Below are 12,226 nucleotides of genomic sequence, written 5' to 3' on the forward strand. Positions count from 1 at the left end.
GCAGATCCCTGTCTCTATGGAAACCGAGTTGGTGGCAAGTGGTGCTACGTTCTCGTCTACGTGGATGACCTTATCGTGGCGAATGAGGATGAGCGCATCGTAGGTGCGTTGAAGCTGGTACTGCAGAAGAACTTCAATATTACCAGCCTCGGCGACATCAAGTTTTACTTGGGCATCGAAGTTGATCGAGATGAAAATGGAGAGTTCTTCATCAGCCAGCGGAAGTATATCGAGAGTGTTGTCCAATCTGCCGGTCTTCAGGATGCCAAAGCGTCTAGCGTGCTTATCGATCCTGGATACTGCAAGATAGAAGAGGATAGCGACCTGCTTCCAAACATTATAGAGTACCAGAAGGTAGTTGGGAAGTTGCTGCACATTGCAGTCAACAGCAGACCTGACATTGCAGCGGCGATTTCGATGCTGGACGCAGAAAAGTTCAGTAACCGTACGAAACATATTTTGACGAAATTCCATTACGCAAAGGACTTGGAAACGAAAGATATTGTTCAGTACGAGTACTGTCCAAGCGAGACAGTGGCAGTCGATCTTCTGACGAAGCCAATAGTGAGGCTACGTTTGGAAGTACTTCGACAACAGTGTGGTCTTCAACAGCAGCGTTGAGAAGGAGTGTTGAGTGAATGCAACGCAGCATGCCATCGACAATAAAAGCAGTCCATGCTTTCGAAATTTCAATTTGAATTTTTAGTTTGTATTCTCAAACCTAGCAATAAAGACGTGTATTGTAAATTGTTAAGTTGATTTCTTTTCAAGTCCAGTCCGATTCGCTCCCCAATTTTAGGCACTTCCTTAAACCCCTGAGGCACCCTGGATTTCCCCTGGAATGCATTCGAAACCCCCTGTAACCCCCTGGAACACTCCCGGAACGCCACTGAAACTCCCGGAAATTTCATGAAATGTCCCTGGACCTCTTGAATCACACCTGGAACGCCTCTGACACCCTTTTAAACACCTCTAGAACACCTCTTGAATCACACCTGGAACGCCTCTGACACCCTTTTAAACACCTCTAGAACACCTCTGAAACCCCCTGGAGCTCCCTGGAGCTCCCTGGAACGCCTCTTAAACCCCTTGCAACCTCTGGAATACCTCTGAAAAATCCCTGAAGCCCCTCGAAATGCACGATCAGAGATTGCCTTTGTGATCGAGATGTTTAAACAGGATAATACCCTCAATAAATGATATAGAATAACAGATATTGTCATTATTTCATGGATATATCCAGAGATTTTCTCTCAAATATAGCAATACTCACAGAAGGTTTCATAAGGATACATAGATGTTTAAAAAAATTGACTTATGCAAAAAAAATCACCAAAACCCAATCATTTGCTACAATATTCCAATGAAATTGTATAAAATTTTTGTTCTAACGCCTAAACAAATCAAGAAATCCTTCCAGGAGTGCTAGTGCAATTTTCTTCAGAAATTGTACAAAAAGGTTTCCTGGAAATTAAAAAAAAAGTCTTCTCAAGAGTTCTTCAATAATGACTCCAAAACGCAGTCGAACATTCAGATGTTTAGGAAATTCTTCAAAATCTCTCCAGTGTTATTTAGGAAACATAAAATCTCTTTGTGTGTCGAATTTTGCAGCAGTTTAATTGATAAATTCCGGAAATGGAACTTTGATTTCACCAGGTTTTAGATTTCAGGAATAAGTTTCCCAAAATTATCGCCCAAAACTGTTTTTCAATTAATATATTGAAATATATTGAAAATATTGGATCTGTAAGAAAATTCTGAAAAAGTTTTATCCAGAATAGAGGCATATTTTCTCAAACGTTAAACCTTATGGGTTCTTTATAAAAAGCATAACACTATCATGAAAACCTCACTCGGCAAGTTAGATTTTGGGATTCAAATTGGCAAGCGTCCTAAGAGATTGAAGAAGTTTTTAACATACTTCTGCTATAAACGCCAACTGAAACACCTCATTCAATTGGGTTTTCAATTTTAAACAAAAATAATTATTTTATGCAAAAGAGCACCAATTTCTGAGCCTCTGTGATTTCAGATTTTTAGTACTTTTATTTAGCAGCTGGGCAACTGTTTGACAGTTCTGACAGGGGGTGATTTATCAAATCGCTCCAATACAAACATCAAATTGACTTTTGAATAGATTCCCGGGCACCCCAAAGCTCATAAAAAATTGGATTTTAGCCCAGTTTGGCATGCAGATTCTGAATATCGAATTATCTCAATACCGCCAAAGAAGCCAATTCCACTTATGAAAATCATAATTGACAACACGGATTGGTATGCCGAAAATTTACACTTTGAGTAAGTCTCTTTCGAGTTTCCACCCCTTTTGTATTGATCTGTTGTTTTAAAAAAGAATGTGAACGACACGTTGATTATCTTTCATGTTGAAGAAACGAAGCCTGTATGGTAGGCACGTAGATTTGAATTACCTTATAACAACTAAAATGCCGTGTCATTAATTGGCTTGGTAGCTTAGTTGGTAAAACACTTGGCTAGCATATAAGGGTCGTGAGTTCAAATCTCAACTGAGCTGAGGATTTTTTCCTAATTCCACCAATAATTTACCCATCTGTACGTGAGTTATTTGAAAACCATGGAAAATCCTTCGAATAATAAAAAAAATAAAAAGTGTCCACAGATTTTTTCTTCAAACATTTTTAAAGACAAGAAAGTTTATTTACCTTCCAGGACGCGCGCCATCAAGCAACCGAAACTGCACCGCGTTCGCGCTGTATACGAAAAACGAGGTTTTTTGTTAGTGTTGTACTTTTTACAACAGCGCGCGCGCTGAAGGGTTAAATATATGTAGATCAATGCTTCTGACACATTTAACCCTTTGAAGCCGGAATTTTTCCAAGCGTTATTATGGAGTTTTTTCTACGTTTTTCTGTAGTTTTGGTGGTCAATAGCATAAAAACGGTAGACTATAATGCAGAATATTTTTTCTGGATATCCTAGGTCATCCAAACTATTCTTGAGTTTAGATCCCTAAGTCTACGGGTGTAACGATAACTTCTTTCATTATACAAAGCTACGATTTGTAATCTATCATGTCCAAAAAGTCTTCTGAAAGGTTAATAGACAATATCAGATCAGTCGGGATATCCTAGGTAATCCAAACTGTTCTTGAGTTCATATCCCAAAGTCTACGGGTGTAACGGTAACTTCTTTCACTATACAAAGCTACGATTTGTCATCTATCAGGTACAGTTAGTCATCTGAAAGTTCAATAGACAGTATAAGATCAGTTGCGATATCCTAGGACATCCAAACTGTTCTTGAGTTTAGTTCCTAAAGTATACGGGTGTAACGGTGACTTCTTTCATTATACAAAGCTACGATTTGTAATCTATCATGTTCAGTATGTAAATCTTCTGAAAGTTCAATAGACACTATCAGATCAGTCGGGATATCCTACGTCATCCAAACTGTTGTTGAGTTTAGATCTTGAAGTCCACGGGTGTAACGGTGATTTCTTTCATTTTACAAAGCTACGATTTGTAATCTATCATATCCAGTAAGTATTCTGAAAGGTTAATAGACAATATCATATTAGTCGGGATATCCTAGGTCATCCAAACTGTTCTTGAGTTTAGATCCTAAAGTCTACGGGAGTAACAGTAACTTCTTTCATTATAAAAAGCTATGATTTGTAATCTATCATGTCCAAAAAGTCTTCTGAAAGGTTAATAGACAATATCAGATCAGTCGGGATATCCTAGGTAATCCAAACTATTCTTGAGTTCATATCCTAAAGTCTACGGGTGTAACGGTAACTTCTTTCACTATACAAAGCTACGATTTGTCATCTATCAGGTACAGTTAGTCATCTGAAAGTTCAATAGACAGTATAAGATCAGTTGCGATATCCTAGGACTTCCAAACTGTTCTTCAGTTTAGTTCCTAAAGTATACGGGTGTAACGGTGACTTCTTTCATTATAAAAAGCTACGATTTGTAATCTATCATGTCCAAAAAGTCTTTTGAAAGGTTAATAGACAATATCAGATCAGTCGGGATACCCTAGGGAATCCAAACTGTTCTTGAGTTCATATCCTAAAGTCTACGGGTGTAACGGTGACTTCTTTCACTATACAAAGCTACGATTTGTCATCTATCAGGTACAGTTAGTCATCTGAAAGTTCAATAGACAGTATAAGATCAGTTGCGATATCCTAGGACATCCAAACTGTTCTTGAGTTTAGTTCCTAAAGTATACGGGTGTAACGGTGACTTCTTTCATTATACAAAGCTACGATTTGTAATCTATCATGTTCAGTATGTAAGTCTTCTGAAAGTTCAATAGACACTATCAGATCAGTTGGGATATCCTACGTCATCCAAACTGTTGTTGAGTTTAGATCTTGAAGTCCACGGGTGTAACGGTGATTTCTTTCATTATACAAAGCTACGATTTGTAATCTATCATATCCAGTAAGTATTCTGAAAGGTTAATAGACAATATCATATTAGTCGGGATATCCTAGGTCATCCAAACTGTTCTTGAGTTTAGATCCTAAAGTCTACGGGAGTAACGGTAACTTCTTTCATTATAAAAAGCTACGATTTGTAATCTATTATGTCCAGTAGGTCGTCTAAAAGTTACAGTGGTTGTTTTTATCAACTAAGCTTTATAGCAAAAACCCATAATATCCCAAAAATATATAACAACGCTTATTTTTTTCTCTAACTACTTTGGTAAGTACAGTGGAGTATATAAAACTACTTAACGTAGTGGCAAAAGCTATTATCACAAGTGTAGACCTGAAGCTATGGTCTCCGGAGTAGTGTTGTTGATCTGGAATATCTCAAAACTATCTTGAAATAACTCATGCTCATTGTGAGAATAACTACTGTTACTATCAAAAGCTAAACTTCAGGATTCCCGAGCAGAGTAAAATAGCTCAATAATAGCATATTTTGATACGGAGATCAAAAAGTGATATTTGTTTGTTTGAGATAAGAGGTAAAAGTACTGAAAATAATATCTCAATTTTACTCCTGGAACATCATCATCATAGCACATTTAGCTCTTGGTAAGATCTAACCAATAGCAGTGAGCTATTTGATTGATCTTCAAATATCAAATTTTGCTATTGGTTACATGGTTCAAGAACAAATTTTTGCTATAATTTTCAGTATTTTTACCTCTTATCTCAAACAAACCAATATCACATTTTGATCGTCAGTACTTGACCTTTGCTCGGGTTATTCTATTAGATTTATTCATAATATAGTTCAGAATTTAAAATAATAATTATTAGGAATATTATTATAATATAATATGAATATAAGGCCGTTACAAATATTTATTTCACTTTTTGTCCCACCACTCTTTGACTGGTCGAGGGGGGGGATAAAAATAATAAAGCATTGATTTGAAAAATATTTAAAACTCATCGGATTTGTTAAAGAGTTTTGAGCAAGACCCCAAATTTTGATAAATATTTTTTTATCTGCCCCCTCAAAATGCAAAATCCAGCCAAAAATTTTTGAAAGGGGGGAGACAAAAAGTCAAAATAAAATTTGTATCAGCCTAATTAAAATTATTAAATTAGGATTATAATATCATAATATAGTAGACTTCAGGTTGGTCCAGTCACCGCGATTGGTTATGAAACGTTACTCAGTCAGATATAGCTGATGTTACGAGTGCAGACCTGAAGTTCTGAACTCAAAGATAGTTTTACTGACCTGGATCACTCCCATAGTGTCTCTAAATGACATTTTAGGTTTCAAGAGCTTCACGAATCTCAGCAGATTATGCTATGCTATTATTTATGGTGAAAACACATAAAGATTTTCTTGTAGATTAGAAGGACTTCATTATAGAACAGTTAGGACGAACCTGAATGTCCCAAAAGTTTATAATAAGCTAGTAGACTTCAGATTGGTCCAGTAACCATGGATTAATATGCAACATTACTCAGTATTGCAGATATGGCTGTTGTTACGAGTGTAGACCTGAAGTCCTGAACTCCAAGGTAGTTTGGCTGGCCTGGAATATCCCAATAGTAGGCGTTGCATGCTAGTCCGTTGTCTAGTGTCGTGCTTCCTTAAAAGAGCGAAAAGTTCACTGGAAGCATTGAACGTATCTGCGTCTTTAAAAAAAATGACATTTGTGATTTCAAGAGCTTCGCGGATCCCTGCAGATTATGCAATACCATTATTTGTGGCGAAAACACATAAAGCTATTCTTGTAAATTTGAAGGACTTCATTACAGAACAGTTTGGGCGACCCTGAATGTCCCAAAGGTTTATAATAAGCTAGTAGACTTCAGATTGCTCCAGTAACTGCGGTTGATTATGCAGTGTTACTCAGTATAACAGATATGTGTACTGTTACGAGTGTAGACCTGAAGTCCTGAACTCCAAGGTGGTTTGGCTGAACTGGAATATCCCTATGGTATCCCTATGGTATCCCTATGGTATTAATGGTATAAATGACATTGTAGATGTCAAGTGCTTCACGGATTCCAGTAGGTTATGCAATACTGTTATTTGTGGCGAAAATACATAAAATTATTCTTGTAGATTTGAAGGGCTTCACTATAGGACAGTTTGGAACACCTAGAAGATCCCAGAATATAAAACACCTTTTGATATTCTTGGCGAAGGCTAAATGAATACATATAAACATTACTCACATTCAAGTTCATCTTTTAGAACAACCGGTATGTCAATTATTTCGTTTTTCCAAATTTCATGGTGTTCAGGATGTTCTAGGTTATAAATGAAGTCTCAAATACAAATATTCTCATTTTTCCATAATAGAGGACTCAATTTGCAACAACTTTGCCAAGGACAGCATTCTGTTTTATCGAGTGGGTGAATTTATGCAGCCGTTTTTATGTTCGGGTCATATATGACCAGAGATGCCATATATACAGATTTTTGACCTTCTATACAGACAAGATACAGAGTACAGAAAAATACAGATTTTTAAAATGTGATACAAATTTCTCCAGAAAGCATAAAATTTGAAGTTATTTTCAATAAATTTAATGAAAACTTTATAAATTACTGCTTCAACTTTAAAGAATATATGAAAATTTGTACATTTTAACACCTGTTTTAGAAAATAAATACCAGTACAAATTAAAAACCGTCAAAAAGTAGTACATATTTGTTAGTTTCTATTGAAATATAGGACTCTAGGTGTCTGCTATATCCTCAAATGCGGCGATACAGAAAAATCTGTATTGATACAGATTTTTGATAAAATAATCTGGCATCTCTGTATATGACCCCTCCGGCTCCAAAGGGTTAAAGAGTTCACTTGAAAGCTTGCTGGAAAATTACATAGGAAGTCTCACCAAATTCTCCAGGAATGTTTCCTACTTACAGTGTATCAAACAATTGTCCGTACAGCAAATTTTTGGTCAAAATAATTTTTCATTCAAATGTTGATAACTTTTTTATGCGTCAATCAGAAACGCTGAAATTTTGATCAATCATGAATCATATATTAAAGCTCCATTAGTAACATTTTGAGCGAGATCGAATAAGTTTTCTGAAAGTTATAGAACTTTTAGTAAAACTTATAAGATTTTTGAACACATTTTTAAAACATTATATCTCAATATGTACTCGATGATTTTTTTTTCAATTCTTTTTTTGTGTTACATCTTATACCTAAGGCTTTCATATGCAGCCATGTTTGGGGTTTTATATTCACTACAAAAAATATGAAAAATGTGCGTATGTAGTTGACGATGTTTTAAAATTTACCATATTTTGCACATATAATCTGCCAAACGTATTCCACCAATAAAAGTGCATTAACTGAACGAAAAATCCATAGGACCTACTCTTCATATGTAGTTTAGTAGGTCCTGTATAAAAATATATCATTAAGAGAGTTTAAAAAAGTTGAAAACACTTGGCACTTTTATTGATCAAAATATGATAAATTTCCAAATGACACTCTGAACATATACAGATTTTTCATATTTTTTGTAGTGAATATAAAACCTTAAACGAAGCTGCATATGGAAGTCTTAGGTAAAAGCTGTAACACGAAAAATATTGAAAAAGTTTCATCAAGTACATATTGAGATATAATGTTTTAAAAATGTATTCAAAAATTTTATAAGTTTTACTAAAAGTTCTATAACTTTCAGAAAACTTATTAGATCTCGCTCAAAACTTTACCAATGGAGCTTTAATATATGGGTTATAATTGGTCAAAATTTCAGCGTTTTTGATTGACGTATAAAAAGTTATAATTATTTAAATGAAAAATTATTTTGACCAAAAAATTACTGTACAGACAATTGTTTGATACACTGTATATTTTGGTAGAAATGTTGCTAGTACGTAGAAATTGTTGATTCATCCTCATTTGAAAAATATTTTGCACTAAATTAATAAAATGAGTCATATCTAAATCGCACCAGAAACGTTTCTGTGGCATAAATTTCTTAGATTTCCACTTATGGCGAAACTAGTTGCATTTTTTGGTTTTTGATTATCAATTAAATAACGGAGCAATATTTTCAAAATCGGTTTTCATACACATGTAGAGGAAGGATCAAGGTATCTTCTGATTTTTTTTCCTGGTGGAAAATTTTGCAGAAACCATTTTTTTTTTGAAGTTTTGTTCAAAAATTAGATTTGCAAAACTGAAAAATATTTTCTACTAGGGAAAGTTTTTGGGAGTTACCTTGATTTTTCCTCGTCATGTCATCCAGATTTGCCTTAAGTTTTTTTTTCCCAGTGATTGTTTTTAAGGTAGATTTTTGTCATATTCACATTCCACGATCTCGTCGAAAAATTCTAACAGTAATTACACTAGTTTACAAAATAAAACGAAAGTCGTGAACTTCTGTGAAAGACCAAAATTTTTGAAGCATAATTTAGCGCTGATTTCGAAACCGTGCTTCAAAAAATTTAAAGTAGAACAGTTTTTGAGTTTAAGCTCAATATCGAGTTTTACAACTTTTTAAAATATGGAATTTAATAAAATTCAAATATCTTGCGTTTTGTTCAACCAATTTTAAATCTTTTTCCATAAATTAAAAGCTGAATATAATACCATTCGATCATCTGAATGCAGGTTTTGCGTCATATTGATGAAAATCAAGATATTGGCGAGTTTTGGGGACGATCTCCTTAAATTTTAGCAAAATTTCCAAAAATTTATGAAGAAATGTATTTTTTTCAATAAGAAAACAACAATTTAAAAATTCTTTCTCAACGTTTATTTGACATATCATATGTGGGTGAGTTACAGTAAAAAATTCAGCTCAATCGGAGCATTGATTACAGAGAAAGAGATGTGTGAAGTGAGCGACTTTGCTTAAAAATAGAACAAAAATCGAATTCAAATCATCAAGCTTGTATGGAAAGTCGAAAAAATTTCCGCTGTACTGTATTTTTTTTCCTTCGCGTTTTCGAACTCAGGGCATGATTCTACACCAAAAACGATCATCAGCTTACCGAGTTCAAAAATGCTGTAAACTAGTGTTATGCCTCATGTTCATCAAAACCTATATTTTGCTCAAATTTACGCAATTCATTTCGTCAAAAAATCGTCCAAGAAGTTGAATATGAACGCTGTTAATTATCAGATAATCGACCAAAATGGCAAGATGGACATACGCAACGCCAGAAGTTCAGAGGCACAAATGTGTTGAAAAATGCACATATTGGAAAGGGAAACTTTCGATAAAAAAAATTCACGTCTGGTAGGATTTGAATCCACGACTTGCCAATTCACTAGACAAGGCTCGTCAAACAACTACGCCATTCTGCGGTGTAGAAAGCCAACTTGAATTCAATATCCACCACACATTTTACCAAAAGTTTTTTCCAGAAATTTTGTCAAAAAGATCTGTTTGGTATGCGTGGTTTACACTGATATTTCTTCCATGTTTGCTTTTCCCATTTTCAAAAATAAATAAATACAAGCAAACAATCCGAAAGAGACTTTCAATTTCAGATTTCTGGAGAGGTGTTGCAGTAATCCCCTCTGTTACAACGCCAATGACAACTATCCATTAGTTCAAACGGTTGTTTGATTTGAACACAGAGATGACACTTAAAAGGTATCAAAAATCACTCTTAAAAACAGAACAAAATTCTTAAAAAGAACCCTTCAGGTTGCAATCTTCCACCATCCAGCAAACAATAATGACAAACTCTAACGAATGCTATAGTTCCACTTTTTCCCCAGAGAACATTCAATTACCGGGCGTCTCGTGTTTGAAAACAAAGTCTTTTTACACAAGTACGGGGTAAATATGACTCACTGGGAGAAGAAGAAAAAAAATACAGAGATAAACCTGCGCCAGAGGAAAAAGTTTAATAATAAATTTCTGCCTGGAGCGGAAATTCTTTCTTGCCTTTCCTATTTGCCAGTTCTTGGACTTGATATAAAAAAAAAAAACATCCACGCGCTACGTGACTGGCTAAGAGAAGTTTTGTATTCCTGGTTCCTGCTTTCCGATTATCTCTCTCCGTCAGTCGAAATACAGTACTGGCAAGAATATACAATGCATTGGACAACTACCATACTAAAAGGTCAAGCCATCCTGTATTTAAGCTTAAAGGCATCGAATTTCTTGACACTTTTAATAACGATGCAAGATTGCTTAGAATTTGTTTGTTTGTTTTTAATGTTGATATAATTAAAAGCGTTTTTAAAAATTGCAATGCTTCCTCAAGCTACTGCAACGACACTCTCAAAATAGTGGAGCAAACTGAATATATTAAGTCGTTTGTTTGAAAATATCTCATAATCAAATCATTTATACTTTTTCGCAAAAAAATAAAGATGTAAAATTTAAAAATATTGTTTCGAATGTGAGGATGAAATAGCCTTTGACTGAAAATTTGTCATGCAGGAGCTTTTTTTTTTGGGACGGGGAAAGTTTTTAGCATAGTCTGAGACCCCTCCCCCTCTGGAAAGGGCGGCTCCCATACAGATGAATTTACGGGGCACTTCTCTACGGAGCTGTTTGCTGAAAAACACACTGGGCGGCCAGTACGACGTTTGTCAAGACAGCTAGTAAATGTGCCCTAGAACTTGTGAAACAATTAAAGAACACCGCAGTGTATATTTAATTCCTTCCAGTACTGTAGGATGAAGGTGTGTTTGAATGTGTTTCCAAGGCATCATCATTTTGTTCACTGTTTGACCGCGCATTTTTTCCCACCCGTACGGCCCCAGTTTACGCATTGGAAAACTTTGCTGTTATTCGTTTCGTACCAACAACCAACCAACCAACCAACCAACGAACCTATACGGAATTATCATAACAGGATGGGAATGACGATTGCACTGGGGGGGAGCCATTTCCAGCTCGTCGTCGTCGTCGTGGTATGTCTCTCTGTAGCGGCGTGGGGATGGAGGCAATAATGTGTAAGTAATGGAATTTCGAGGAAATTGAATTTCTGTTCCAGGAATGTCGAGCAAACCAGAGCAAGGTCGTTAGGGCGTTTTTGTTTGATGATTTCGAGTTCATATGGTGGTTTGTGCTGAGAAAAAAAATATACGTGCAGTAAATGAATGTCGAACTTTTTTGCAATTCCGCATGGAAACAATAAAAGTAATAATTCAGGTTCATCAGATAATGTTGAATTAGTGTGCTCGGAAAGGTAATAACTATTTAAAGGCTATTACTTATGTCGAATTCGTTTATTTGCACCGCCTGCACCGCTTTGCCACCGGGTGTAACAAACTTGCACCGAAACCGTTCGTTTATTCGCAGATACTGTTCTGTTTTGACACCCGATTGGCACCGGTGCAAGAAAATGCTACACCCAGTTTGAGCGCGGTGTAGCAGGTACAAAGCTAGCTTTACCAATACATGCATATCGCTGAACTTGTATCGTAGTTTTGTTTTGGTACGAATGATGATTTTCTCTTCGGCATTAGGTAAACAGTTTTCTTGGATATTCGTTTATTTTGAGATGTTTTAATTTCCAAATAGCAAATCTGTGCGTTTAGAAATTATTTAAACTTGATCGATGATTATCACGTCTTTCAACTTCTGAGGAATCTTAAAAATTTATCAATAACATGAAATTTCAAAAAGTTGATTCAACGTATATTTTTCCCACCTCTTTTTTTTTTTGATTATCTCAAATATGTGGATTACTTTTAATGATTTTAATCATTAGAATTTTCATATGGGGAAAAAATACGTAATACAGTTTTGATAAGCCCAGAATAGAATAAAAATCTATTAATTCAAATTGGACTGAAATATTATTGAAGTAAC

The 12,226-nt window shown here is 35.2% G+C and overlaps 1 protein-coding gene across 9 annotated transcripts in view; it reads left to right on the plus strand.

Annotated features, from left to right (window-relative positions):
- Positions 1-12,226, plus strand: part of LOC109401980 (uncharacterized) — a 596,458-nt gene that overhangs the window by 427,074 nt on the left and 157,158 nt on the right. The gene's annotated exons all lie outside the window — the stretch shown is intronic.

Source organism: Aedes albopictus, chromosome 3 (genome assembly GCF_035046485.1).
Source record: "Aedes albopictus strain Foshan chromosome 3, AalbF5, whole genome shotgun sequence".
NCBI classification, from domain to species: Eukaryota; Metazoa; Arthropoda; class Insecta; order Diptera; family Culicidae; genus Aedes; species Aedes albopictus.